We start from the raw sequence: 23,666 nt of genomic DNA on the forward strand, positions 1-23,666 counted from the left end.
AATCCTGCTTTTTTCACGTGTTAGCATGTGAATTGCCTTAGTCCTCACAGCTCCCTGGGGGAGCCACTCTTGTTTTTTCATCCCTACTGTGACAGAAATGCTGTGTGCATCCAAGACTGTGTAAAAATAACCCACCAGATTCCTCCCAAAAACACACAGAACAGAGCTGTGCAGCCCTTTATCCTTGAATTCCCTATTCCCATTCCTCAGCTGAGTGGTGCCCTGACTGTACCAACAGTCATTTTTTGGCTCTGTCACAGGTTTGAGCCAATTTGTGTTTTTTACCTCGTAACAAGCCATTGTTTTAACCAGCACCAGGTGCCACCAGCGCACAGGTCTGGGGAGTGATACATTTTTTTATTTCTTTGGGGGATTTTTTGTCTGCATTTGTGTGTTGCTCCAGCCTTGTGCCCCTCTTGCCAGTTGGAGTTTGGTACAAAGGTGTTACTTGCAGGGCTTGGCAAAGGGGCAGTTGGTGGCAGTTGCTGGTGACAGTTACAGAAGGTCGTTGTCTGCAATTCTTGGGCCTCAGGGTCGTTAAAAAGAGGCTGAAGTTGCTCAGACTTTTCTGTGCTTGGCAGGGTTTTCCTTCCCCAGGGTATTGATGTGGTGCTAGAATTTAACAGTGACCTGTGAGGAGTTACAGCTTGAGCAGAGGTCATCTGGAATATAAACCTGAACAGCAGGTAAGTACAGGAAAAGAGTCAGAGTTCTTGAACCATAAAATGTGTGATAGTGTGTCAGTAATTTGGTTTTGCAGGCTCCAGGTTAGATGCTGCATAACCAGAGGCCTGGGGGGGGAACCCTCACCCCAATCAAAACCAAAAAACCCTACCAACCCCAACAAAACACAATCTAACCCAACAACAACAAAAAAAAGCCAAACCTCTTAAAGGTCTGTAAAGGGTGAAGATTTCAGAGAGGGAAGGAGGATCATCCAAATTTCAGCAGTTCTACTGTAATTTAAAATAACCCTTCCCATGCTGGTTTTAAGAACTGCTGAGTATGTGAATGTGGGGGAGAGGAAGCAGCCAGGGCTGTTTAACTGTGTGCAGAGTTTACAGCCTCCTCAGGCCGGGATTAGAGCACCAAATGGCCTTTTGATTATGTCGAGGCAATAACAGCACTGCTCCGAGTTTCCTCTCCCAGGTTACATTCCAGGAGTGTGGAAAAGCACCCTGGTGTAACCGTGGAGGGAGTGGTAGCTGGGTTAGTGCTGTGGCTGCCTGGAGCTCAGAGCAGCTTTCCTGTTGGGTCTCTCACACGTGCTCCCAGATCTACAAGCACAGACAAGACCTTTCCTGCTCGGAGCGGATTTGAAGACGTTTGTGTGTAGACAGCAGCAACTGTCCTGTCAAGAGCCGAGTATCAGTTCCTCTCAGCTGTGCTTGTGGCAATAAACCAGTGCATTATTTACAGAGGAATAGAAACCTCACCTCTAGCCTGACCAAAGGTTTTGTGTTTAGACAGAGCCCAGATGCTTTGATGTGGAATTGAAAACAAACAGGACCGGGTAACAAATCTCGGGCGCTGCTGTGGTGAGCGGCCGGGGGTGACCTTTCCTGCTGGCAGCACAGCCGGCGCTTCCCCTGCTCTGCTGAGAAACCTCCAGGTGACCGCTGGCCTCTGGAATTCTCCAGCTAATTCCGGGTTTAAACTGCCCCTCTGCTTCGGGGTTGGTTCGTTTCGCTGGAGGAATCACCGGTGTTCTGGCCGGGAATGGGTGCGCTGACAGGGAAACTCGGCGTGAGGAGCGGAGTCGAATGACACGCAAGGAAAACAGGGTTGTGACAATATTAAGCTGTCAGCTTGTTCTCCATGAACCTACTCCCTTCCTCTTCCTCCCCCTATCCAAAGCCAAATCCGAGGGGAGGGCTTGATTTACGTGGAGCTCTGAAGACAGTGTTAAATCCCCTTTTAAAAATAGGTTCAGCTTAGCAGGGGGCTGGTGTGTCAGACTTAGTGCTTGCCTGAGCTGGGAAGTTGTGTTGTATGAGCTTTTAGAAAACACTTGTCACGTTCACATCTCCATGCGTTCTTAAAAGTAGTTTAAGGCTTCTTTTTGTTCAATTTGTGCAACTCGAACCTGCCTTTTAACAGAACTGACTGGACGAGTGATCTCGGAGTAGGAGGGAGCTGCTTTTAAGTGTCCGTGGGACCTCTTTGTCGTGGGGGTCTCTTGAAAGAAAAAAAAGTTAATGTACCCATTTAATCTGTATAATCTCATTAAGCCTGTTTACGGTTAGTTTGTGTTTCAAGTGTGTGGGTACCTGGGAGACCCGAAATGGCTCCTCTGGAGCAGTTTTTCTAGCGGGTGAGATGTTTATGTGTGCTCGATGGCTGATCCTGTCAGGAGGGGCGGGGAACGCCGCTGATCGATGGATCCTGGGGCTCGGAGGGCTCACCTCTTTATTTAATATTCCTCAACTTTGCGTGGCCGCGTTTAATATTCCTCGAGCACGGCGGGGTTATGAATTATTCGCGGCTGTTGTGAGCCGTGTGTCTCGAAAGCGGCGCATTTTCGCGGCCCTTTGAAGCCTCGCTGTCTGTCACTTCTCGGCGCTCAGCCTTTCATGAGCCCGAGTGCGTGGGCACAGGATACAAAGTGTTACAGGATCCAGGGAAAGCGCTGAAAACACAAACAGGTGCTTCCCAGATTTCAGCAGCAGGCAGGGAAGGTGTGCTGGGCTCTGTCTGTGTGTGTGTAGATGCCTTTAAGCAATGTCAGGAATTACTGACAGCAAGTCAAAGCCTTATTTTTTTTTATTTATTTATTTATTTTTAATTTTTATATTTTTTTTTTCAGATTTCCAGCTTCTGTTGTTTATTGTCACGACCTTAATGTTTCTTCAGCTAGGTGTTCTATTTAATTACGGTGTTTATAGTAAATATCAGCTCCCTTGGCTGTGTGCTCGGGCCTGTAGCTTGCGGAGTGCTTTGCTTGTAACTGCATCCCTTGTCTCAGTTCATTATCTGTTAATGGTACTCGACATGACAGGCTTGTTTTGATAAATGGAGGCTGCCAGGAAAGCTGGGATGGATTTTGCAGGCGGTGGAATTGAGCTTTATTTCATTGTGTAACACCAGATAACTGTTGCACGCCGGACCGAGCACAACAACGTGTTCTGTGAGGGCTGGGGGCACTTGTTCCAACTCCACTCAAACTCTCATTCTCTCCTGACCCATGTGAAGGTAGATTCTGTGAGGGCTGGGGACACTTGTTCCAACTCCAGTGAGTCTCCACTCAAACTCTCATTCTCTCCTGACCCACGTGAAGGTAGATTTTGCACAGTCTTGTTGGGCTTTGTGTATGTGTAACTCACGTTTCCCCCCCACACTCCCCCTTTTCCAGACATCAAGCTTCCAGAAGTGATATTAAAAGGAAAGCTGTTTGAGTTTATGATGCTGTGAACCAGCAAAGGTGCATTTCACGGCCAAGGAAAGATCTTTTGTGATCCATTTCCAAAAGGCAAGCTAAAAAGTCCCTGTTGCAAAATGGAGCTCGAGGCTGTACTCTGTGCATGTTTTTCCTTTCAGTCTCTGAAATGGGAGCAGATCTCCATATCTCACAGGAAAGCCAATTAGTGAGAGTTGAGTTGTCTCTGATGTTGGTGATTGAATGCTGTGGCTCTTCTGTTCATTGAAGGATCTCCAGTGTGCTGTGTACAAGCAGATGGGGCCTGAGATGATTTCGCTGCCGTCTCCCACACCGCTGAATTCGGAAGTTGGTTTGTCTTGGATTTGCAAGACAGTGTCTGAGATTCAGGAATAGTCTCTCCAGTTCTGTTGCTGTGCTCAGACTGCTGGATGCTGTTCCCTGCACTGCTTGAACAACTTTCATCCTACTGGGATACAAACAATTCTATGCCTTTTAAAATTATCATTATCATTATTATTACTGAGCGCGTTTTTCCAATATATACTGACTTTAAGGATTTGTGGTCCAAGCTGGCTGGGTCATCTGCCCTAAAGGGATGAGGTGGTTTTGAACAAGTACCGTCAAGCAGGGTATTTTTCAGCTGATGGAACCTGGCCTGAATTAACTTACTGCTGGAAAGCTCTTTTGGAAGTCATTAGGAGTAAACGCTGATTTAAATACACACTGGAGCAGCAAGTTCCCTCCGACGGTTTGCCAGGTGTTGGGCCACATTTGATTAGAAAATTGAAGAGTGAGGATAAATGCAATGTGGTTTCTTTGTGCTGAGTGGAGGATTGAATTTCAGCTCTGGCGGGTTTGGAGCTCTCACACGGCTACTTGGTTACAAAGCTTGTTTTGAACCAGGTCTGGCAAAGACAAGGCTCCAGCTCGGGAGCTGTTGTACAATGAATATTGCAGGAGCAGAGCTCGTGCCATACACCAGCTTCAATTTGTATTGATCAGAGCAGTCCTGTGATGTGGCAAGGGCATTAGGATTAATCAATTAATCAGCTCCTTCAGCTGGGGCGTGTGGTTTTAGGGAGCTATTTCTAGAAAGCGCAGAATAAATTTCAAAGTTGGGTCTTTGTCTCCTGAAGGACTCCTGGGTTATGGTACAACATGGTAGAAATCTGTGTGGATAAATAGAGGGGAAAATACACAACTACAAATAATTACCAGCATCTGGAAAGATTAACTTGGCAGGCAGGACTTGAGGGTGTCGCTCTAATTAACTGGGTCTGTGAACCTTAATGATGATGATTATTATTATTACTATTTTTTCTAGATTTTTATTTTATTTTTTTTTTAACTTGGCCTTTGTAAAGCCGGCTCTGGGAAGGTGTACTGCCATATTTATTTTATAGGTAAAATATTACTGCACGCCTAGGAAATGGATTTGCTCGGCAGGGATAAAGTGTACGTTGCCCCGAGGTAATGGATTACATAGATGACTTGTTCTGCGTGTTATTCTGCAAGGGAAATGGCAAAGCTTTGCTCTAAAATTAAGTCGGTACTAGCAGCTGAAAGGTCATGGCTGTGGTGGTGAAGAACAGAGCAAGACATTGTGAGGCTCAGATGAGTTCCAGGTCTGCGTGGAGAGGCACAGTGAGATAAATAGTCATTATTGAAAATACCCCAATTAAACACAATTAAAAGGAACGCGTTCTGCCGAGCAGATGAATTTCTATCTCAAAAGGGGGGAGGAAGGAAGGAAGACATGGTAGGAAGGGATTTTAAACAAAATGGCTTACTAATTGAACGCGCTGCAACAAAACCCCCCGCCTGAAGTGTCTCTGAAGGTGGCACTGGCCGGGCATCCCCCCCTTCCCCACCTGGGCCGTGTTGGGATCCCCCCGGCCCCCGTTTGAGCCGCATTTCCCCCCCTCCCCGTGTCGTGCCGTGCTCGGGGGAGGCCGGGCCATTGATATTCCTGCAGCACCGCGGGCTGGGAGCGCCGAGAGCCCCGGGGGAGATGCTTCGCCTCCCTCCTCCTGCTCCTCCTGCTCCTGCTCCGCCGGCTGCAGATGCCTTTTCTCGCTGACCACGCTATTAAAGCGCTGCCATCAATCACGGGGCTCCCGGTTCCGGCGGGGCCGGGCGGGGAGGAGGAGGAGGAGGAGGAGGAGGAGGCGGGGAAGGAGCCGCGCGTGTGTCCGTGTGTGTTCGAGCTGCCCCCGCCGCGTGGGACCGGGGCCGGTGCGTGGGGACCGGGGGGGGATGAGCGGGGGGGACCCCGGGGGGGCTGTGCCGGGAGCGGGGAGGGGGCGGCGGGCCCGGGAGACCCCGCTCGGAGCAGCTGCTCGGCGGCGGCGGAGGGGCCTCCTTTTGTTCACCAGCTGCGCCTCCCGGCCCCGCTTCCTCCGTGCCTGCCCTTCCCGGAGCCTTCCTCCTCTTCCTCCTCTTCCTCCTCTTCCTCCTCTTCCTCCTCTTCCTCCTCTTCCTCCTCTTCCTCCTCTTCCTCCTCCCGGGCACCGCGGCTGTCGTCGTCGTCGTCCCCCCCCCCGCTCCGGAGCACAGCCCCGCCGGGATCGGGGGTGTTTTCCCGGGATCCGGGGGTGTTTTCCCGGGATCGGGGGTGTTTGTTTTCCCGGGATCGGGGGTGTTTGTTTTCCCGGGATCGGGGGTGTTTGTTTTCCCGGGATCGCGGGTTTTTCCCGGTGTGTCCCCCCCCATCCACCCCCGGGAGCTGCGGAGCCCGAGGCTATCGGTGGGTGCCCCCCTGGACCTTCCCCCGGAGTTTGGCCAAGGTGGAGGAAGGATCTGGGATCTGGGATCCCGCTTGGAAACATTCCTGGAGTAGGTGCCTGACTGGGTGACTCGGTGCCTTTACGTGCACAAGTTGTGCTCCCAGGAGCTGCTTTTCGGTTGTTACCTGGCCACGGATAACCTGGATGGAGGAAAGGCTTGACTTAATTCTGTTTTCCCCCTTTTGGTTACTCCTGGTTTGTTTGGGGTTTTTTTTATTATTTTTTTTTAATTTTTTTATTTTTTTCCCCCAGAAAAAGTTGGATCGAGTCGGTGGGTAGGTTGTTGTTGGCCTGGGAAGTTCAGAGTGTTCTAATAAGGCTGCGGGGTTTTCTTTCCATAACAAACGCTTTACCTCCCTGCTCTAAATATAAACAGTTCAGCCGCTAGTGTTTAATTCTGTTTTTTAAAAGCAAACGAGATAAGGAGATAAGGATTGCATTTTCCTTATCCTGGAAGAAAGTACTTTTTTTCATTGCTCTTGATACAATGGAATGCCTTTGAAGTACTAATTGGGACAGCGTGTGTGTAACTTTTTTTAACGATGTTTAATGGTGGATAAAGATAGTGACAGGAGACCTGCTCGGCCACTTTGTTTCCTGAGGAAGAAACCAGCTCTGCTTTGTTTTGCAGTTGGTTTTAAGCTCCTCTGAGTCCATGTGGCTTCTCCCTGCATGGGGCATTGTGTGGCTGGATGGCTCCTTCCAGCCATATGGGGCGGCTTTAATTGTAGGGGAGTGGAAATGCCGGTTGACAAGGCCACTAAATTTCTTTTTGGTTGTTGTTGTTTGTTCTAAACTTAACATTAATGTTGGGGCGTGAAGCAGGAGAAAGTGGAGAACAGAAATGCAGTGAAGTGTAGTTTCAGATGCTCCTCAGATATGGTTTTTTTTCTGGGAACTCAGTTTAAAGTCAAACCCTACAGACAGCACTATTCCAACGTAAAGCCGTTAATCTGCAGGCAATTAGTTCCAGACGTGCAACCAACTCCACATTTTTTCTCAGTTTTTGTTCCTGCAGGCAGTCGCAGTTTTTCGAGCACTTTTGCCCAGTGACTGTCACAAGACAGAACAGCGAGCTGAGAACGGTGGAGGAGCAGCAGCAGCATTTAAAAAGCTTTTATTTGTTTTTCCAACCCTGTAATTTAGCAGTGTTTAAACTATTTTATAAAGATCTCTGGGACCCGGGCGAAAGGTGGTTTGGAGTCCCCGAGTACTCGAGTGCTCATTGTGCTCTGGCAGGGCCGGGTGCTTGGCAGGCACTTGTGGAAATGTTGTTTGATCTGGCAGCAGGAGAGAATTGCCTGGGATTACACGAGTTTTTTCACCTCCCCCCCGTCGCTGTTTCAAAGTGATGCATCAGCCAGTGTTGCTCGAGAGCGTATTTTAGGGCACAAACTGCCTGGGTTCACTTAAAACATCTTTCCAGAGCCAGGCAGTTGAGAATTTGTCTTGTTTTGTGGTCAGGATTTATGAATTGAGGCGAGGGCTGACGTAATCTCTCCGACCACTTCCTTTGTGTGTGTTTTGGAGTTGATAGTGCTTTGTTTTACTTAAAATAGCCAGCGACTGTTTCTGGAATACTTTTCTATCTCCTCTCGCTGCTGTGGCCTTGAGTATGAGCAAGACAACTTGTTCCAGTTGTATGTGATTATGTCCCTTGGAGGAAATGGTTCCTTCCTATTGTCACTAAGGTTCAGTGAATTGCTTGTATGCTAAGCAGATGAGACTTTAATTTTAATTAACATAATGATGTGTACAGCTGTTCTGTCGGAATGCATCGCCTGTCTTTGCCATTTCACTACAGGTTGTAGAGAATCCCTTGGTGTGTCTCTCAACCCCTCTTTTGCTTGCTTTTATTTATGCAGAGGTGACAAGATGGGGCTTTTATCTCCCGATGTGAGTGGTTAAGAGTTCATTGCCAGAGGGCTTGAGTTTGATTTTTTGTGTGTGTGTGTGGGAAAGAAAATAAGCTGTTTATCATTGAACTAATCCTAAACCTCCTTGTCTTTTGGGTTGAGAGGGGTTATGTTGCCTTTTGTTTTGCTCAAGAGTAGCCAGAAGGAATCCCAACCTTGCTAATTTTTTAATTCTTTAATGGATGTGCAGCTTTCTAGAGCTGACTGAGCATTAGGTCAGTGTGCACAGGTCCCTTGTCCTGGGACTTTTTCAAGTGATATAGAGAGACTGTGCTGATACTGTGTGTGCTGAACTAGGAGTAAAACCAGTTTGTAAGACACTGAAGACCAGTGTTTCTGTAACTTGTTGATAAATGTGAATAATACAATATTTCACCTGAGATCCAGTTACTGGTAAAAAAAACAATTGTGAAAGCAATTGCAGAAATAGGTGTGTAGTGTGTTTGAGGTTGTCATGAAATGCTGTTTTGGCCAAATTAAGGCTATTCTTTGGAGCCCTGGGCTGGGCTCTGGCAGACGAATGGATTAAAAGGTGTTGACTGGAGTTGTTGGAGTCCCCAGCTCTCGGTTGTGTCACTCAACTGGTCACTGTGGTCACAGTGTGTGTCTAAATCTGGGTGAAACTTGGCTTTGAACTGCTGCTGGTCTCAACCAGGCTTGTTTAGTTCACCAAATCCTCCTTCTGACTGAGAGGGATGCACCAGGCAGAACACAAGAGCAGCTCAGGAGCCCAGCTGTGAACTGGGGGGTGATGTTGTTGGGGACTTGGCTCCCAACAGAATATTGGACAGGGCTGTGAGCATTTTCCAGGCACTGGGAGGCAGAAATTCCACATAGCCTGTGGTGTTTGATGCAAATGCTCAGCATTTTCACCTCTCTGAAGGTACAGAGCAGCTCCTGGCTCCTTTCCTGAAGCAGTGGCTCAGAGCTGTGAGCAGCCCAACAAGCTGCAGATGAGTTTTATTTGTTTTTGTGACCTGTAATGTCTTGGCCAAGATATCTCCCTCTGCCTTAAAATATCTTTTTTTTTTTTTGTTTGAACCTTGTGTATTTAAAGTGCCAGGCTCAGGAAATGACATCTAAGAACACTGAGTAGTTCTGTTTTGTATTTTAAGGGTAAAGAAAGGAAATGGTGTATAAATCACTGTAGCCCTAGAATAGCAAGTGACCTGATGTGAATCTTTAATATTGACAGTCAAGTGGATGAATCTTCGAGTTTCTCACCTTTGTGTGCAGAAGACTGAGCATTGCTTCAGAAATAGGTTGTCCAAGGGGCAGCAGAGGTGGCTTTTGGTGTATGAGGGAGAGATTCTCCCATTTTCCTGACATATCACTGAACTGCCAGTGGGGTGGGTGTAAGCATTCAGTGTAATGAAGATTCCCAAAATAAGGTGGGAAGGCCTTTTTTGGAGTAATTTCCTAGCTAATAACATACAGATTAAGGTGCCAATCTTCTCTAATACCTATAAAACAAGATGATTTCAGAAGGGGTGTTTAGGGAAGAAGGGCTGTGGCAGGAAAACTGGAATTCCAGCTGGACCTTGCTCAGTCCTGCTCCTTGTTTGGCTGATTCTCACATTGGTGTAATTCAGAATATACACACAGATTAAATTTCTCTTATTAGTAAAGATTGGAAAAGCCACAAGTCATATAACACAGTTAAGTACTAAAGGAAAGGAGCCATGAAAAACTTGCTCTAAGCTGCCTATGAAAAGTATTCATAAATGAATCAGAGGGAAATCTGCTTTTTATACTCCAGCTTTCTTAGCAGAAGTGAAACTCTTTCCAGGAGAGTGGACAAAAATAGTATTTATTCCAAAGTTTGCCTGGGGTAGTGGTTTGAGTTCTGACCTTTGGATACAAAGTGAGAACAAATAGTGTTGAAAAATGTAAATGATTAAAACAAGCTGGCCTTCTCTAGGAAACATTTGTGACAAGTTTTGCCAAGAAAAGGTCTTGGTGATTGGATTAATGTTTTATTTGAATGGGATTTGATTGTGATGTGTAGATTTTCTTACAGTGTTTTTTTATATAACGGGTGAGTTTGGAATTCAGGCTTTTTCTGGTGTTAGCAAAGGCACAGAAGAAACGGGGGCTGTAAATTCAGCATTAACCACGTTGCTGTGCACTTCCCTTGGGAAGTAATGGCAAATTCCAAAAGGAAACTTGATTTAATTATTCCTCTCTGAAAATGGGGATCACTTTCTTTTTCATAGGATGACAACACAGCAGGAAATAACAAATCTGGACTGTGTGAGGGTTGGTTCCTAAAAATTCGATACTTGCAGATTTTTCATTCTGTGTTTTCCCCTTTTTTTTTTTTTTTTTTTTTAGATGAACTGACTATAAAAAGCTATGTGATGAATAAACCTTCGACTAAAACCAACCACTCTGGGTTTAGGTAATTGCTGCTTCTGTAACACCAATTTTATACATGGAATAAGTTTTGTCTTAAGTGCTGATTTGAATTTTCTTGAAGCTACCAATGAAAATACTTCGGGGCTGGCAGTGTTTTCTTGGGGAATTGGCTTCTTTGTAGAGATCAAAATGACTTGTTTTTGAAAGAAAACCGAAATTTGGTTAATAGGCAGTAAGTGTTTGAGCAGCAGCTGGAGTCTGATAAGCTTTTATTCTGTTTAGGTGCTTAAAATTTAAACCACTTTGTGGTTGGAATGTCACTGTCGGGTTTGGTGCGAAGGTCACGGCCTTGGCTTTGGTCATTGTTGGGAACTGGAGAAAATGCAGAGTTTTGCCATTCCATTCGATCTTTTAATCCAGAGTTCTGTCCCAGTTTTGTCTCTGTGCCTGCCCCCCCAGTAAAATTACAGCAGTAAAAGGTTCTAAAACTCGAAACTGAAGTAGCTTCGGGTTCTTTTTTGGGGAGGTTTCAGTGTAAAAAATCTGCAAAGTCAACACATTCACCTCAGCCAGGACCAACAAGCCCCTTCCTCTGAGGGGGGGAGTTCACAGCCTTTGTGTCCTTGCCCTGGGTGGGGGTTTTAACCCCAGCACAAGTTGGGAACTCAGTGATTTGTATTTTTTCATGTGGTGAAGTTTCTTGCATTTACTCAGGAGCTGCCCCAGCGAGCACTTAAATTCCAAATTCCAAGGCAGTGTGGAAATGACTGAGCCATAATATGAGTCAACACAATTCAGGCACTTAAGGTTGGGGACTTTTTTTTTTTCCTTTTTTTTTTTTTTTTGTGAGTTTGACACAGTAACAGATCCCTATGGAATTTACCCTTCCAAGCAGTCAAAACACACCGTGCTCGCTCCATTTCCTATTGAAATCTAACAAAGAAGCCAAAAATCAGATTTCCATTTCCTGGTAATAAAGCTATTCCTTTGAGATCAGAGCTGGGAATGGATTTTTATATATATATATATATATATATATATATATATATATATATATATATATATATATATATATATATATCAGTTCCTGCTGAATAATTGAATGTTCTTTGGTGTCTTGTGTGCTGGGGTGTGAGAGTGTGAGGCAGAGCACATCTGCCCTGGGTGTTCAATATTAGACTGGTGTAATTGGCTTAAGGTTGTGGACTAGTAGGGTTTGTAGTTCAGGCTGGTATTAAAGAGTTAAGAGCAGCCCAAGGTTATCAGATCATCTGGAAACCAATTGCCCTTTCACAGTGTCATAAAGTAATTATGAATAGTGTATGAAAAGGGGGTGCAGTCTGTTCCAACATCACTGCCTGTCTTTCCCAGGAATTGCCTTGTCCTCCTTTGTGTTGAGCTGATGATTTGCATATTCAGGGCGTGTTTGATATTTGCCACTTGCAGCTGGAAATGGGAGGTGTGGCATTAAACCCCCCCCAAATGATGCCATCTGGTTGTGGAGGTTTTCCACGAGGTTTTTCAGCTCCTGATAACGTTTCACCTCAGGTCTGTTCTCTTTAAACAAGCACATGCCCCTGGTGCTGAGGGAATTGGGAGTATGGTCTGCTTTAAATTGGGAGTGTGCTCTGGTTTAAATTGGAAGAATTCTTTCCTGAATGGATGTAGTAGTTGCAGCTGAGCAGGGCTCTTGCAGCTTCATCTGTTGCTGGACTGTTTCTGTGCTGTCCTGACAGGGGGAAAAGTGTTGCTTGGAAAAAAAAATAATCAGTCCTCATGCTCTGTTTTTAACTCAAGTAGCACATGATCAAATGCTTCCACAAATTTTTAAGGTTAAAAAATAAGTTTTAGTCTAAGTTGCCGTTGTGCACAAATGAGATCTGGGGTTTGAGTGACGTGATTTGTGACTAAAATATTGTTAATGTGAAAGAAAAGTACAGCTGGGATGTCTAAATCCAACCAGGAATGATAGTTTTGCTGGAATTCAGCACCATGTCCTGGTTTCAGGTACCACTAAAGTTTTTTTTCCAGTGGGGTGAGAATGAGAGTGGACAAGTGCCAGTGGTGACCTCCCATAGCAGGTCACTGTTGTATTTGAGAGTGTTGGTACTTGAGAGTCAGGATCTGGATTTGAGGGACCAAAAGTCCAAAGTTTGCCCTGGAAAGATGTTTGAGCCCCGTGGAGCTGGGAAAAGCAATTCTTGTGGATTTTTAAAGCACAGAGTCAGCCACAGAAATGGGAATGAAGCTCAACATGTACATGTGAACTTCAGAGTTGGACTTTTCTAACAAATGCTGCTGTGTAAAGTTCTGCTTTGGCTCAGAACTTTATTGAATCCATGCTTTTGGCTGGGTGCATTCCCTCTGAGGATGCACTGTGGGATCTGAGATGCCAAAGGTAAACAGAACTATCTCGTTCTGTTCCATTCCTGCAGGAGTTCAGGATGGTTTAGGATTTCAGGAGCGTGACAGGATTCCTGACAGTGAAATCTCTGAGCATCTTTCATCAGTTCATTTGGAGCAGAGGGAATTTTTGGGGAGAAATTCTAAGCGTTGCACGTCAGGGTGATAAAAGTTCTGAGATCATTTTCTACCCTGTGGATCCCACTTTGTGTGGGTCTCCCAGGAGAGCTCTTCCATGGAAATCTTAAAGTATATTAACTGTTCTTCTTAGGCAGATAAACAAGTGCTTTAGTCCTGTAGATAAGTGTGTGGAGAGATGATGAGTAATAAAACCTTCCCTGGGATTATCTTGAGGAGACAGCTGAAACTTTTCCTGCCTCTTCCAGCCTAAATTGTGCATGTGATGACTGTTTTGGTTTTGAAGCTCAATATGTGAGCAAGGCAGTGGTTGTGTTTGGGATTTTATTTTTGTCTGGGTTTATACAGGGATCTTTTTCTTAGAACTCTTGCAGTGGTTTTTGCTTTGTTTGGGGTTTTTGCTTTGCTTTGATGTGTTGTTTTTTGAGGGTTTTGGTTTGGTGCATTTTTTTTTTCTTCCCCTCTCCAAGAAGGCTTTTAGTTTGTGGGAGGTGTTTTTTTTTTGAAAACTCTAGAGCAGTGTGAGTGTAGTTCTCCCTGTCTGGGAAGCAGTGGACAAAGAAATAATATGCACAGCACTACTGAAAAATCATGACAAGTTTTTCCACTTGGGCTGAGAACTTGAGAAAACCCTTCATCCTTTCATAGGAAGGGGTTTGTTTTTTTTCCTTCTTGGTCTTATCAATACAATTTGAATAAAAAATAGTACATAATTATTTTGAAATGTCACTTAAACCAAAGTTCCTTCTGATTCAAAGGCCAGATCAGCATATGTTAAGGAGTAGTCAGCAAGTAATAAATCTCACCCTGGCTGTGTGTGTTATCTCATGGGAGAGGCTGCAGGACTGGAGGAGAAAACAGGGCTAATCCCTCAAGTGCTGGCTGGATTTAATTAGGTCCCAGTTGCTTGGGTAACTGGCACCTGGTGAATTTTCTTCTGTAGTATTTTGAAAAGTAGCTCTTAAGTCAGCTCCTGATTGGGTCTGTGTTGCAGGGAAACACTTGGTGCCAGGGCATCCTTCTGAACTCCTGCTCCAGTTAGGGAATGTTCACGTGCTTTAAATGATGGAAACTTCACCCACAGGTGTCCTCAGAGCTGGAAAACTTCAGTGCCCCAGAACAATAACGAGTCATGTCATTTGTTTTGCTGTCTTTGGTGGCTAAAGGATCACCTCAGGTTTTTATTGGAAAGGACAAGTGAGATATGGTAACGTTGGTCCAGGTTATTGTGGGAATAAAGAAGGTCTTAAAAGACTTTCCTTGGTCACAGCTGGATGAAACACTGCTGGGAACAGCTTCTGGTGCTCTCTTTAGTCTTGTGGTTGGATTGACAGGAAGCTGAACAGGAGCCAGAGTGTGCCCAGGTGGCCAAGAGGGCCAATGGATCCTGGCCTGGATCAGGAACAGTGTGGCCAACAGGTCCAAGGAAGTGATTCTGCCCCTGGACTCAGCGCTGGTGAGGCCACCCCTGGAGTGCTGTGTCCAGTTCTGGGCCCTCAGCTCAGGAAGGACACTGAGGGGCTGGAGCAGGTCCAGAGAAGAGCAACGAGGCTGGGGAAGGGACTGGAGCACAAGTGCTGTGAGGAGAGGCTGAGGGAGCTGGGGCTGTTCAGCCTGGAGAAGAGGAGGCTCAGGGGAGACCTCCTCACTCTCTGCAACTCCCTGACAGGAGGGGGGAGCCGGGGGGGGGTTGGTCTCTTTTCCCAGGCAACCATCAGCAAGACAAGAGGGCTCGGGCTTCAGCTGTGCCAGGGGAGGTTTAGGTTGGATATTGGGAAGAATTTCTTTGCAGAGAGGGTGCTCAGCCATTGGAATGGGCTGCCCAGGGAAGGGGTGGATTCTCCATCCCTGGAGGTTTTTAAGAAGAGACTGGATGTGGCATCAGTGCCATGGGCTGGGAACCACAGCGGGGTTGGATCAAGGGTTGGACTTGATGATCTCGGAGGTCCCTTCTAACCCAGCTGATTCTGTGACTCTGTGATTCTATGTCTTGTCCACTACACACTCCAAGTAGCTTTATTAAACATTTAATGTTGTTTCAGAGCTGTTACTGGTGTCTAACCTTAAAGCTTCACCTTGAAAACAGAGTTGGGAACCTCACAGTGCTTCATTTAGGGAAAAGAACCTCCATTTTGAAGGTATTTTCAGTAGGATACGTGGCTTATTTGATCTTAATTTGCATGTCATGGGGTATTAGCATGTCATTATGAAAGCTAAGGAGATTTTACTTTTTTTTTTCTTTCTTTTTTTTCCCCCCCCATGTGCTCATTTTTGTCCACAAGTGTTTCAGGTCTCTTATTTCTGTGGGAATATGTCAATCAGCACACAAAGGACAAGCATCCTTGGATTTAGGGAGGGCAAGACCCAAAGCCATCAAACTGTCACCCCAGTCCCTGTGTCACCTCCTGGTTTTGCTGGTGGCAGGTGACAGGATGTGACAGTGTCACAGGTGTGAACGAGGCCACTAAAAAAAAAAACCCACAAAATTTTCATTTTAAAAAAAATCAATTTTTTTAAATAAATTTTTTTAAAAATAAAAGCAATAAAATTTTTATTAAAATTTTGTTTTAATATCTTTAAAATAAAAGCAATACAATTTTTATTTTAAAAAATAAAAATTTTAAATAATTTTTTAAAAATGAAATAAAATTTTTATTTAAAAATTTTAATTTTTTAGTAAAAATTTTATTGGTTTTTTTTTTTTTAAAGACCATTACACTTCACGTGGAACTGGATGGTTGTTTGCATTGCTTATTTGATGCTTAATGGCTTATGGTCTTACTCTGCAGCCTTGTTCTCAGCAGCTTAACAAAGATCAGCCCTAAAGACTGATCTTGATAAAGTGGTGGTGCCTCCCCCTGTTCCATCAGATCCCACTGCTCTGGTCATCCAGGAGCTCAGAGCATCTGCTGAGAGTCCTGGAAGTGGGAATTCTGTTAATATCTGAAGCGTGACCAAAGCCAGAAGTTATTTCATGCAACATTAAAATATTTCCTCTGGATGTGGATCAGGCTCAAATTAATCACTCTTAATATTCCTTAATATTTTCCTCTCCTCATGGAAGGTGTTGGGAAGCCCTTTCACTTGGGTTCTTTAGCAGCTGAGTGCTGTGGGGTCATTCTTGGGGCTGAGAGCTGTTTAAAACACAATATATAGGGTTGAAACTGTGTGAGACCTGCGAGCTGGTCCTTTTTTTACAAACTGTGCTTCAAATCTCTTCAGGAATTCAACTGGTTGTTGCCCAGGACAGTAACAGGACTACAAAGGAGGGGAATTTTTCAGTTATCTTTGAAACTGTGTACTGGTTTGGTTTTTGGGGGTTTTTTTGAGAGTAACTTCTCTGACTTTCAGAGGAGTGAACCAGACCTGAGGGGAGGAAAACATGTGGAAGTTTGTGCAGTGAGGAGTCACTGGGCAGCTGAGAAAGGTTGGGGTTGGTGTGCAGCACAAAAAGCAGCCAGGAAAGTGGTGTAGGCTCCTGTGGGAAGTTCACCTCGGGCAACAGTGATGCCTTCAGGGAGGTGTAAAGGACACCTGGCTGGATTTTTGGGATGAAAAGATGTTAGAAGCCAACTGGCAGCATTGACAGCTTTGGTTTCCATCACTTGAGGTCACGCAGGAGATCGTGAGGTCCCTTGAAACACAGCCCCCTCTTTGCAAAGACCTTCTAACACCAGTTTTGGGATCTTTAGCGAGAGCACCGAGGGATAATGAGCTGTTGGAGGTTTGGGAGTTTTGGGATCTTTAGCGAGAGCACCGAGGGATAATGAGCTGTTGGAGGTTTGCTGCAAACTCATTTTTGAGCAGCACACCTCTGTGCTTTCATTCTTTGCCTTGCACGCAGTGTTTTGTTTGCTTTTCAGATAATATTCCTGCTGCCTCGTGCAGCACTGTCAAGATCAAAGGTCGTCCTTGCACTAGTGGGGTTTTACCACTTTAAATGCTAAGTATTTATTGCTGTTTTCTCTAAGTGCAGCGAAGGAAGTGAGATGTAATTGAATCCATTTCAGTTGTTAAGTGTTATGAAATGATGAGGAATATGCTGACCATTTGCTGCAGACAGTCTATAATACGAGACAGGGATCAAGCCTGCATTTCACACATGAATAAGCACAGTTAATCTCCCGATTACAACAGCCCAGCCCGGCTGGGAAGGGAGGCTTTGGGGGGGGAAGGAAATTCTGACGTCTGCTCTGTCATTAACTGAAATAAGCTGCTCCTCGGAGAAAATGAGACCCAGGCCTGAAAATTAAAGGCAGTTTCTCTAGACAGTGTGGTGGTTTGACAAACACAGGGGTTTCAAAAAGGCCAGTTTAAAGGGGTTGGTACAGTTTGTTCTAATGTGAAAGGGAAGAAGAAGTTTTCAGACACATTCGACTTGGTATTAGGGGAAGGGAAATATTACAAGTTTATTTACATACATATATATATATATAACAACTTAATTTTTTTTTTAATAGTAAAATGATATATTACATTAGGTTAAGTCCCTCCTTTTTTCCAAAAAGAGTCCAGGAGAAAAAGGAGAAGTCTTTTTTTTTTTTTTTTTTCTTTCAAGCTACAGTTCTTCTAAATTCGTTTCTTTTAGCACTGTTAAGTGTCTCTTATCTTGTCTTTATCCCCTGTTTTATCATCTGTCTCGATGCTTGTACAGAAAGTGTTTTAAAACAGCGGATGAGAAAAAAATCTGTTTATTCTGATAACATTGTACCTTCTCCCCTCTGACCAAAAGAGGAGAATTTCTTTGTTTCCACTCTTGTGGAATTTTATGGAGCACTTAAGTGGTGCAGCTTTAGTCAGTCTTGCAGATAGTCTCTAAATCTCAGGATGCTGCTTTCTTTAGAGAGGAATTGCTTTAATTACAGCCCTGTTTCAGTGGGAATGTCTGGTCAGGGCTCATCCTGGGAGCCCACCCTGCACTTACTCTTCCATTTTGAGGAGCTCAGATCCACAGGCAGTTGTCTGGAGTTTAAATAAAACACTTAATGTGGCTGAAGACCAGAGGGTTTTGCCTTTGCTGCTCCCAAAAATAACCCCGATCTAGTTTTGGTTTGGGTGATTTAAATAACTCCAGTTGGAAGCTTTTCTGGAAGATGAAAGGTTTGCAGGGGGACAGCTGAGCCACTGAAAAATGGCATTCCCAGTGGAGAAAAGCACAGCTAAATCCACCCAGGGAGTGACAGTTCGGGGGGTATTTGTAGCCATGCTGCAGAGATGGAGGTGCCAAAATAAAATTTAGAACTGGAGACTGAAATTAGGTGTGGGCAGAGTTTTGGGTGTAGTTACACTTGGAGTCGCCTGCGAGGCAGCAACGGGCTCGTTCTAATAAACACACACAAATGGAGGTTTTCAGTATTATACAACACTCATTTCTGTCTTAAAATAAGTGACTTAGAGGCAAATATAGGGATGTGTTTTATTGGTAACGTTGATAAACATCCTGTAAAACCAGAGCTGTTGTAAAAGGGACACAATTCTGTTTCATTTACCCTTAGCTTGGTTGTTATTGTGTACCAGCAATTTCTCTTTATGCTTTGATTTCTGTGTTGGTTTTCCCCAGATCTGAATTTACAGCACTTGGCAATGTTTAGACTTTATATATTTTAGTAAACATGCTACAGATTTCTCTTTTTATTTGCCACAGACTTGCCTGTCAAGAGATCCATATGCATGCTTTCAACCCTTTTTACTTCTCAAAATCTGTTGTCTTTTTTTTCTGAAACCTCTGTCAACAAATGAGGGGGTTTTTTACAGTACTTGATGATTCATCAGGGGAAAATGTGATTTATTTGTTGGGGTATGGGTGTCCCATGGCTGATCTGTGGTGGAATGGCTCCACTGCCTCTGGTTTAGGTTCTCCACCCTAATCTCACTTTTTGTCTCTTTATCTGCATTCTGTTGGCTCAGTGGTTATCCTGCCAATCCAGTTGTGTAGGTGTGGTGGCTGGGAGGAAAGCAGAGTAATTGTGCCTGATAAAACCCAGCACAAGGTGGGATTGTTGGGGTGTCCTGTGCAGGGCCAGGAGTTGGACTTTAATGATCCTTCTGGGTCCCTTCCAGCTCAGGATATTCTGTGATCCCGTGATAGAATCTGTTCAAAATAATCTGCTCTATATAACAACGAGGGGTTTTTTCCTGTTTTAAATGTTGTTAAGCAACCTCATAATGCAGATGTTTCCTTGGCTCCAAATGACTCCAAGTTCCCCAGATAATAGTTCTTGTTACAGAAGCAGCTCCTGCAGGTCCCGTGGGCCTGTTCTCCCCTAACAGCCTTTAACAGGAGGGAGTTATCTTGCATTATATGGTCATTTTTTAAACCTCTGCTTTTTAATGGTGCTATGGGATGACTACTTTGCATTACTCAGACCTATTTTGTGGTAATCATTGACATTAGCCTGGCTGACTTGAGAGAAGCAGCAGTAAATACACGGCTTCATATTTACTGCCTGTGGATCATTGTTTGTTCCTGTGTGTGTGTTATGACTACAGAGGCCATTAAAGCACCTTTTTGAACGACAAGAGGAGCTCTAATAAAGAACTCCCACTTTAATAGGGTGGATCAATGCCCTGGGCCGGGCTGGGAATTTTTGTGCTCTGCTCCCAACTCTGTACCTTGGTTGCTCTGGGCTTTTGAGGTCACCACTGAACCACTCGACCCTGAAGGTCCTGGGGGTGTGTGATGGAGGTGAGAAGGGATTTGGGAGAGGCTCCTGCAGTGGTTTGGGTGTCACAGGGCTGGTGACCAGTGTGCAGACAGCCCCAGTGCCCTGCTGTTTGCTGCAGCCCTCACTACACACTGAGAGAACAGAAAGCATAACTCGTTTATCTGCTAAATTTGGGAGCCCAGAAACTTTCTAAGACTGTATTGATCTTATGTTGCTGCTCCTGAACTAGTGTGAGGAGAAACTGTGGCTTATTTGGAACAACATTACTTTTCTGGCAGCCTGTGTGTAAAGCTGTGTGAAAGCAGGTGTTGTCAGAGAGCTGCTCTCGGGTCACTGTTGGGAGTGTGGTCCATAAATTGCTCACCCATTTTTGGAGGAGGCAGGAGCTGATCTGCTCCCTCCAGATATCAGTCCCAGTGTTCCCTGTGGCCAAAGCTGACTGTCTTAAGTGTTGTTCTTCGTCCTTCCTGAATTTATGAGCTCTTGCAAGTAAAAAGTTGTTCTACTTGTGCTGTGCCAATTTAGAATAACACAAAGGGAAATGTTACTTGGCTGTCTTAGATCCTCCCCGCTCCAATCCTTAAAAATCCTCACGATTGCCCCATAAACCTGGCAATTTCCTCCTGAAAAATTGACTCTGAAGCCGTGCAAAACATCCTGGTGACAAATGCAGAAATAGTTTTGCCTTGGGAAATCTGGCTTTGCTGCTTTCCCCCAAGTTCTGTGGCATCAACGCCGTGTTGAAGAGAGGGATTTAGGATCTTATCTGAGCTGTCACCCTGCATAGCTTGTCTGTCAAACAGCCCCTCGACCTGGATTTGGGGATGATGCCGTGACATCCCGGGTCGGGATGTCTCAGTGTGAGGGTGGAATGTGCAGTGGGAGGGCAGCACCAGAAACTGGGATTTCAGACCTGGCAGCTGCCAGCGTGGCTGGTGCGAGACACGGCTCAGGAATGTGAGATGTCCCCTCAGAAATGTGAGATCTCCCCTCAGAAATGTGAGATCTCCCCGTTTGCTTCGCTCAGGTCACGGTGGGTAAATAGCAGGGGGAAGGAAAAGGTCGGTGTCTGTCATGGGGGACACCTGGAATTGTGTGCCTGGATTCCAGGGTCACCTCGGGGCTGGGAGATGCTGATGAAGTCGGTGCCTGTCGGGTGCTTTGTCTGCACCCTGGAGCCATCGGGGGTGATTGGCACAGAGCAGTTCTGATGAACAAACACACTTTTAATTGCCTGTTCTTCGAGGGCTTACAAGGGCTGTAAATGTGTAACTCGGTGACCATTCCTGCCCACAGTGTTTCAGCGGGTGTTTGTGTTACAAACTCACAGGGAAGGAGATAAGGGAGACAACTGATAAGAGGCACATAAATCATTGGAGAGGCTCCTGAGAGCTTTTTAAGACTTTCAGCAAACTTGCCTCCAGAAGGGTCACACACTTGGCCTCTGAGCATTCAAGGACAGGCAGCAGGACCCTTCAACACCCACTGCCCCAGCAGGATTGTTCCAGTCCTCACACCCGGGAGGTGCCCCAGAACAGGGCAGGACAATTCATGTTTGTGCTGAACGATGCATTAATATCCCGGGGAAGAAGCTGGTGTGTGGTTTGTACTCCTGGCAGGGAGAGCTCCGTGTTCTGGCTCTGTGTGTGGGAGTTGGGTGGAAAATACTGCAGGTAAATGCAGCAGGATCTGGAGTATGGAAGTTGGGGTGAGTACCTTCAGCAAAATCTCACTCCAGGCATGAAATGATAGAAAGCTCTTGCTGTATCTGTTCTTCCTTTTGCTTTCCTATTTTTCTTTTGCTTTCCTATTTTTCTTTTGCTTTCCTTTTTTTCCTTTTGCTTTCCTTTTTTTCCTTTTGCTTTCCTTTTTTCCTTTTGCTTTCCTTTTTTCCTTTTGCTTTCCTTTTTTCCTTTTGCTTTCCTTTTTTCCTTTTGCTTTCCTTTTTTCCTTTTGCTTTCCTTTTTTCCTTTTGCTTTCCTTTTTTCCTTTTGCTTTCCTTTTTTCCTTTTGCTTTCCTTTTTTCCTTTTGCTTTCCTTTTTTCCTTTTGCTTTCCTTTTTTCCTTTTGCTTTCCTTTTTTCCTTTTGCTTTCCTTTTTTCCTTTTGCTTTCCTTTTTTCCTTTTGCTTTCCTTTTTTCCTTTTGCTTTCCTTTTTTCCTTTTGCTTTCCTTTTTTCCTTTTGCTTTCCCTCTCCCCCTTTTCCTCCTCTGTGGCTTTTCAGTGCCTGTGCCCTCAGTTTGCAGCCTGTTTGTGTCCTGAGCCAAGCTCTCCACTTTGAGATGATGGATGAACCGTGGGGTGGGGAGTATTCCCAGGAATATCCTGCATGAACTCTTAAAGTACTTGATCCCTCTGAATATCTGCAACTCATATTTTCAGTGGCAAATGGATGATAAGGAAAGAATGTGGGAGAAAGCTGATAACAGATGTTCTTAGTCTTTGCTGAAACCTAAAGGTTAAAGGTGTGTGTGGCTCCCCTGCATTTAATGAGCTTTATGGTGGATGTGGGATCTTGGGAAGTGGGAGCTGTGTGGAAACTCCTCTCTTGGGTGCTTGGAACAGGCTGGGAGGATCTGAACTCCAGTCTAGTGCTCCACTTGGATACCTGGAGTTTAACTCTTCATTCTGTCTGTGGCAGCTGAAATTTCTTCTCCCCTTACACTGCTTATCAGGGTTATTTTTCACAAATGCTCTCAAAGGTTTTCTTGAAGCAGTTCTTCAAACCTTATGAGTTTAGAGGGGGAACCATTATGGGCTGTTTCCTTTTTGTTTCTTTTGTGAAAACTTAATCCCTTGCACTGAAACAGAGTTAAAATTCTCCCTTGACATCTAAATTAGAAAAACTCCATGTCAGGAACTCCAGCAGTGGCAGCACATACTTCCTTTAATCTGGCATTTGCTGGAAACAGTGCCTTTTTATCTGGCAATATGAGACTAAAAGCTTACAGAAGAATGGTCCTGTTGTGTTTATTAAGGCTGGTAACACATGACCAAACAAATCTTGTTAAAAGATTTATCTGTCTGGCTTAAATAAGAAAAAGGAGCTCTTCTCCATATTTTTAGTTCCCCTCTGATGCCTTCCTGTTACAGTCTCATAGCATTTCTGGTGGACTTGCTTTCACATTATCTTTAAAACCTGACTCTTTAATTCTAGTTAAGAGGTTTAAGTACTTAATGTGGGAAGAGGTGGTATATGTGCCTTTTGCTCTGATAAAGGTCTCCAGGTGCCCAGATGAAACCCCTGCAGGGCTGTGTGGGACAGGTCACTGCACTTTGGCCATCCCAGAGCTCCCAGTGCCCACATCCCACTGGAACTCACTGCTCGTGGGAGCAGCACTGCCCTGCTCTCTGGGCTGGGATGGGAGGATGGGAATTCGTGGCTGAACAAATGCTGAAACTTTTCATTTGAACTAGATTTAAAATGCTGGGGAACCCCCCCCACCACCGAGCCAAGTGAGTATGGGGTAATAAGTTGAAAATAGTGATTATGAACTTCTGCACTTCAGATTTTTAAATTGAGTTGAAGGTTAAATTGTGCCTGCTTGATTTCTCCAAAGATGCTTTGGCAAGAACATCTTTTAGGTTCCACTTGAAAATGCAGAGGCAGGTCTAATAATATTCATTATGACATCTCTTGTACCCTGTCTTTGAGAGTGGAACTGAGGTTTAGTGAGAGTCCAGCCTGACACCCGGGTGCTTTTGGGCTTGACTAGAGAAGGACTAGTTGAAAGTGCAGGTGTATCCTGTGCCCTGAGGGGTGGCTGGGAGCTCTGTGTGCTATTTTTGGAGTGATGCTGCTCTGGAGTTGCCTGTCAGAGAGGTGAAGGATGCAGAGGCCGTGTCAGGAATGCAGGGACCCGGCAGGGCTTTGTTTTCCACTTCACTGGCGCTGAAGTTTTCCTCCAGAACTGCTGTGGGCAGGGGAGGGATCCTTGGGGCTTGTCTGCAGTTGGTTCCACCTTAACTGTTCTGAGAGACTGCTGTGCAATGTTAAACACCTTTTCTGTACAAAAGGAGTG

The 23,666-nt window shown here is 45.0% G+C and overlaps 1 protein-coding gene across 6 annotated transcripts in view; it reads left to right on the plus strand.

Annotated features, from left to right (window-relative positions):
• Nucleotides 1–23,666, plus strand: part of RERE (arginine-glutamic acid dipeptide repeats) — a 206,126-nt gene that overhangs the window by 37,958 nt on the left and 144,502 nt on the right. For 2 of the 6 annotated variants that reach the window (XM_032709296.1, XM_032709300.1), the window contains exon 1: nt 490–686. The exons of 1 other annotated variant lie outside the window; for it this stretch is intronic. The gene's annotated coding sequence lies outside the window, so the exon portion shown is untranslated. Of the gene's footprint in view, nt 1–488; nt 687–5,519; nt 5,615–21,239; nt 21,354–23,666 lie in introns of those variants that run through there. 3 more of the 6 variants (XM_032709302.1, XM_032709298.1, XM_032709299.1) reach the window with 3 other exon arrangements.

This window comes from Chiroxiphia lanceolata, chromosome 22 (genome assembly GCF_009829145.1).
Source record: "Chiroxiphia lanceolata isolate bChiLan1 chromosome 22, bChiLan1.pri, whole genome shotgun sequence".
Lineage (NCBI taxonomy): Eukaryota > Metazoa > Chordata > Aves > Passeriformes > Pipridae > Chiroxiphia > Chiroxiphia lanceolata.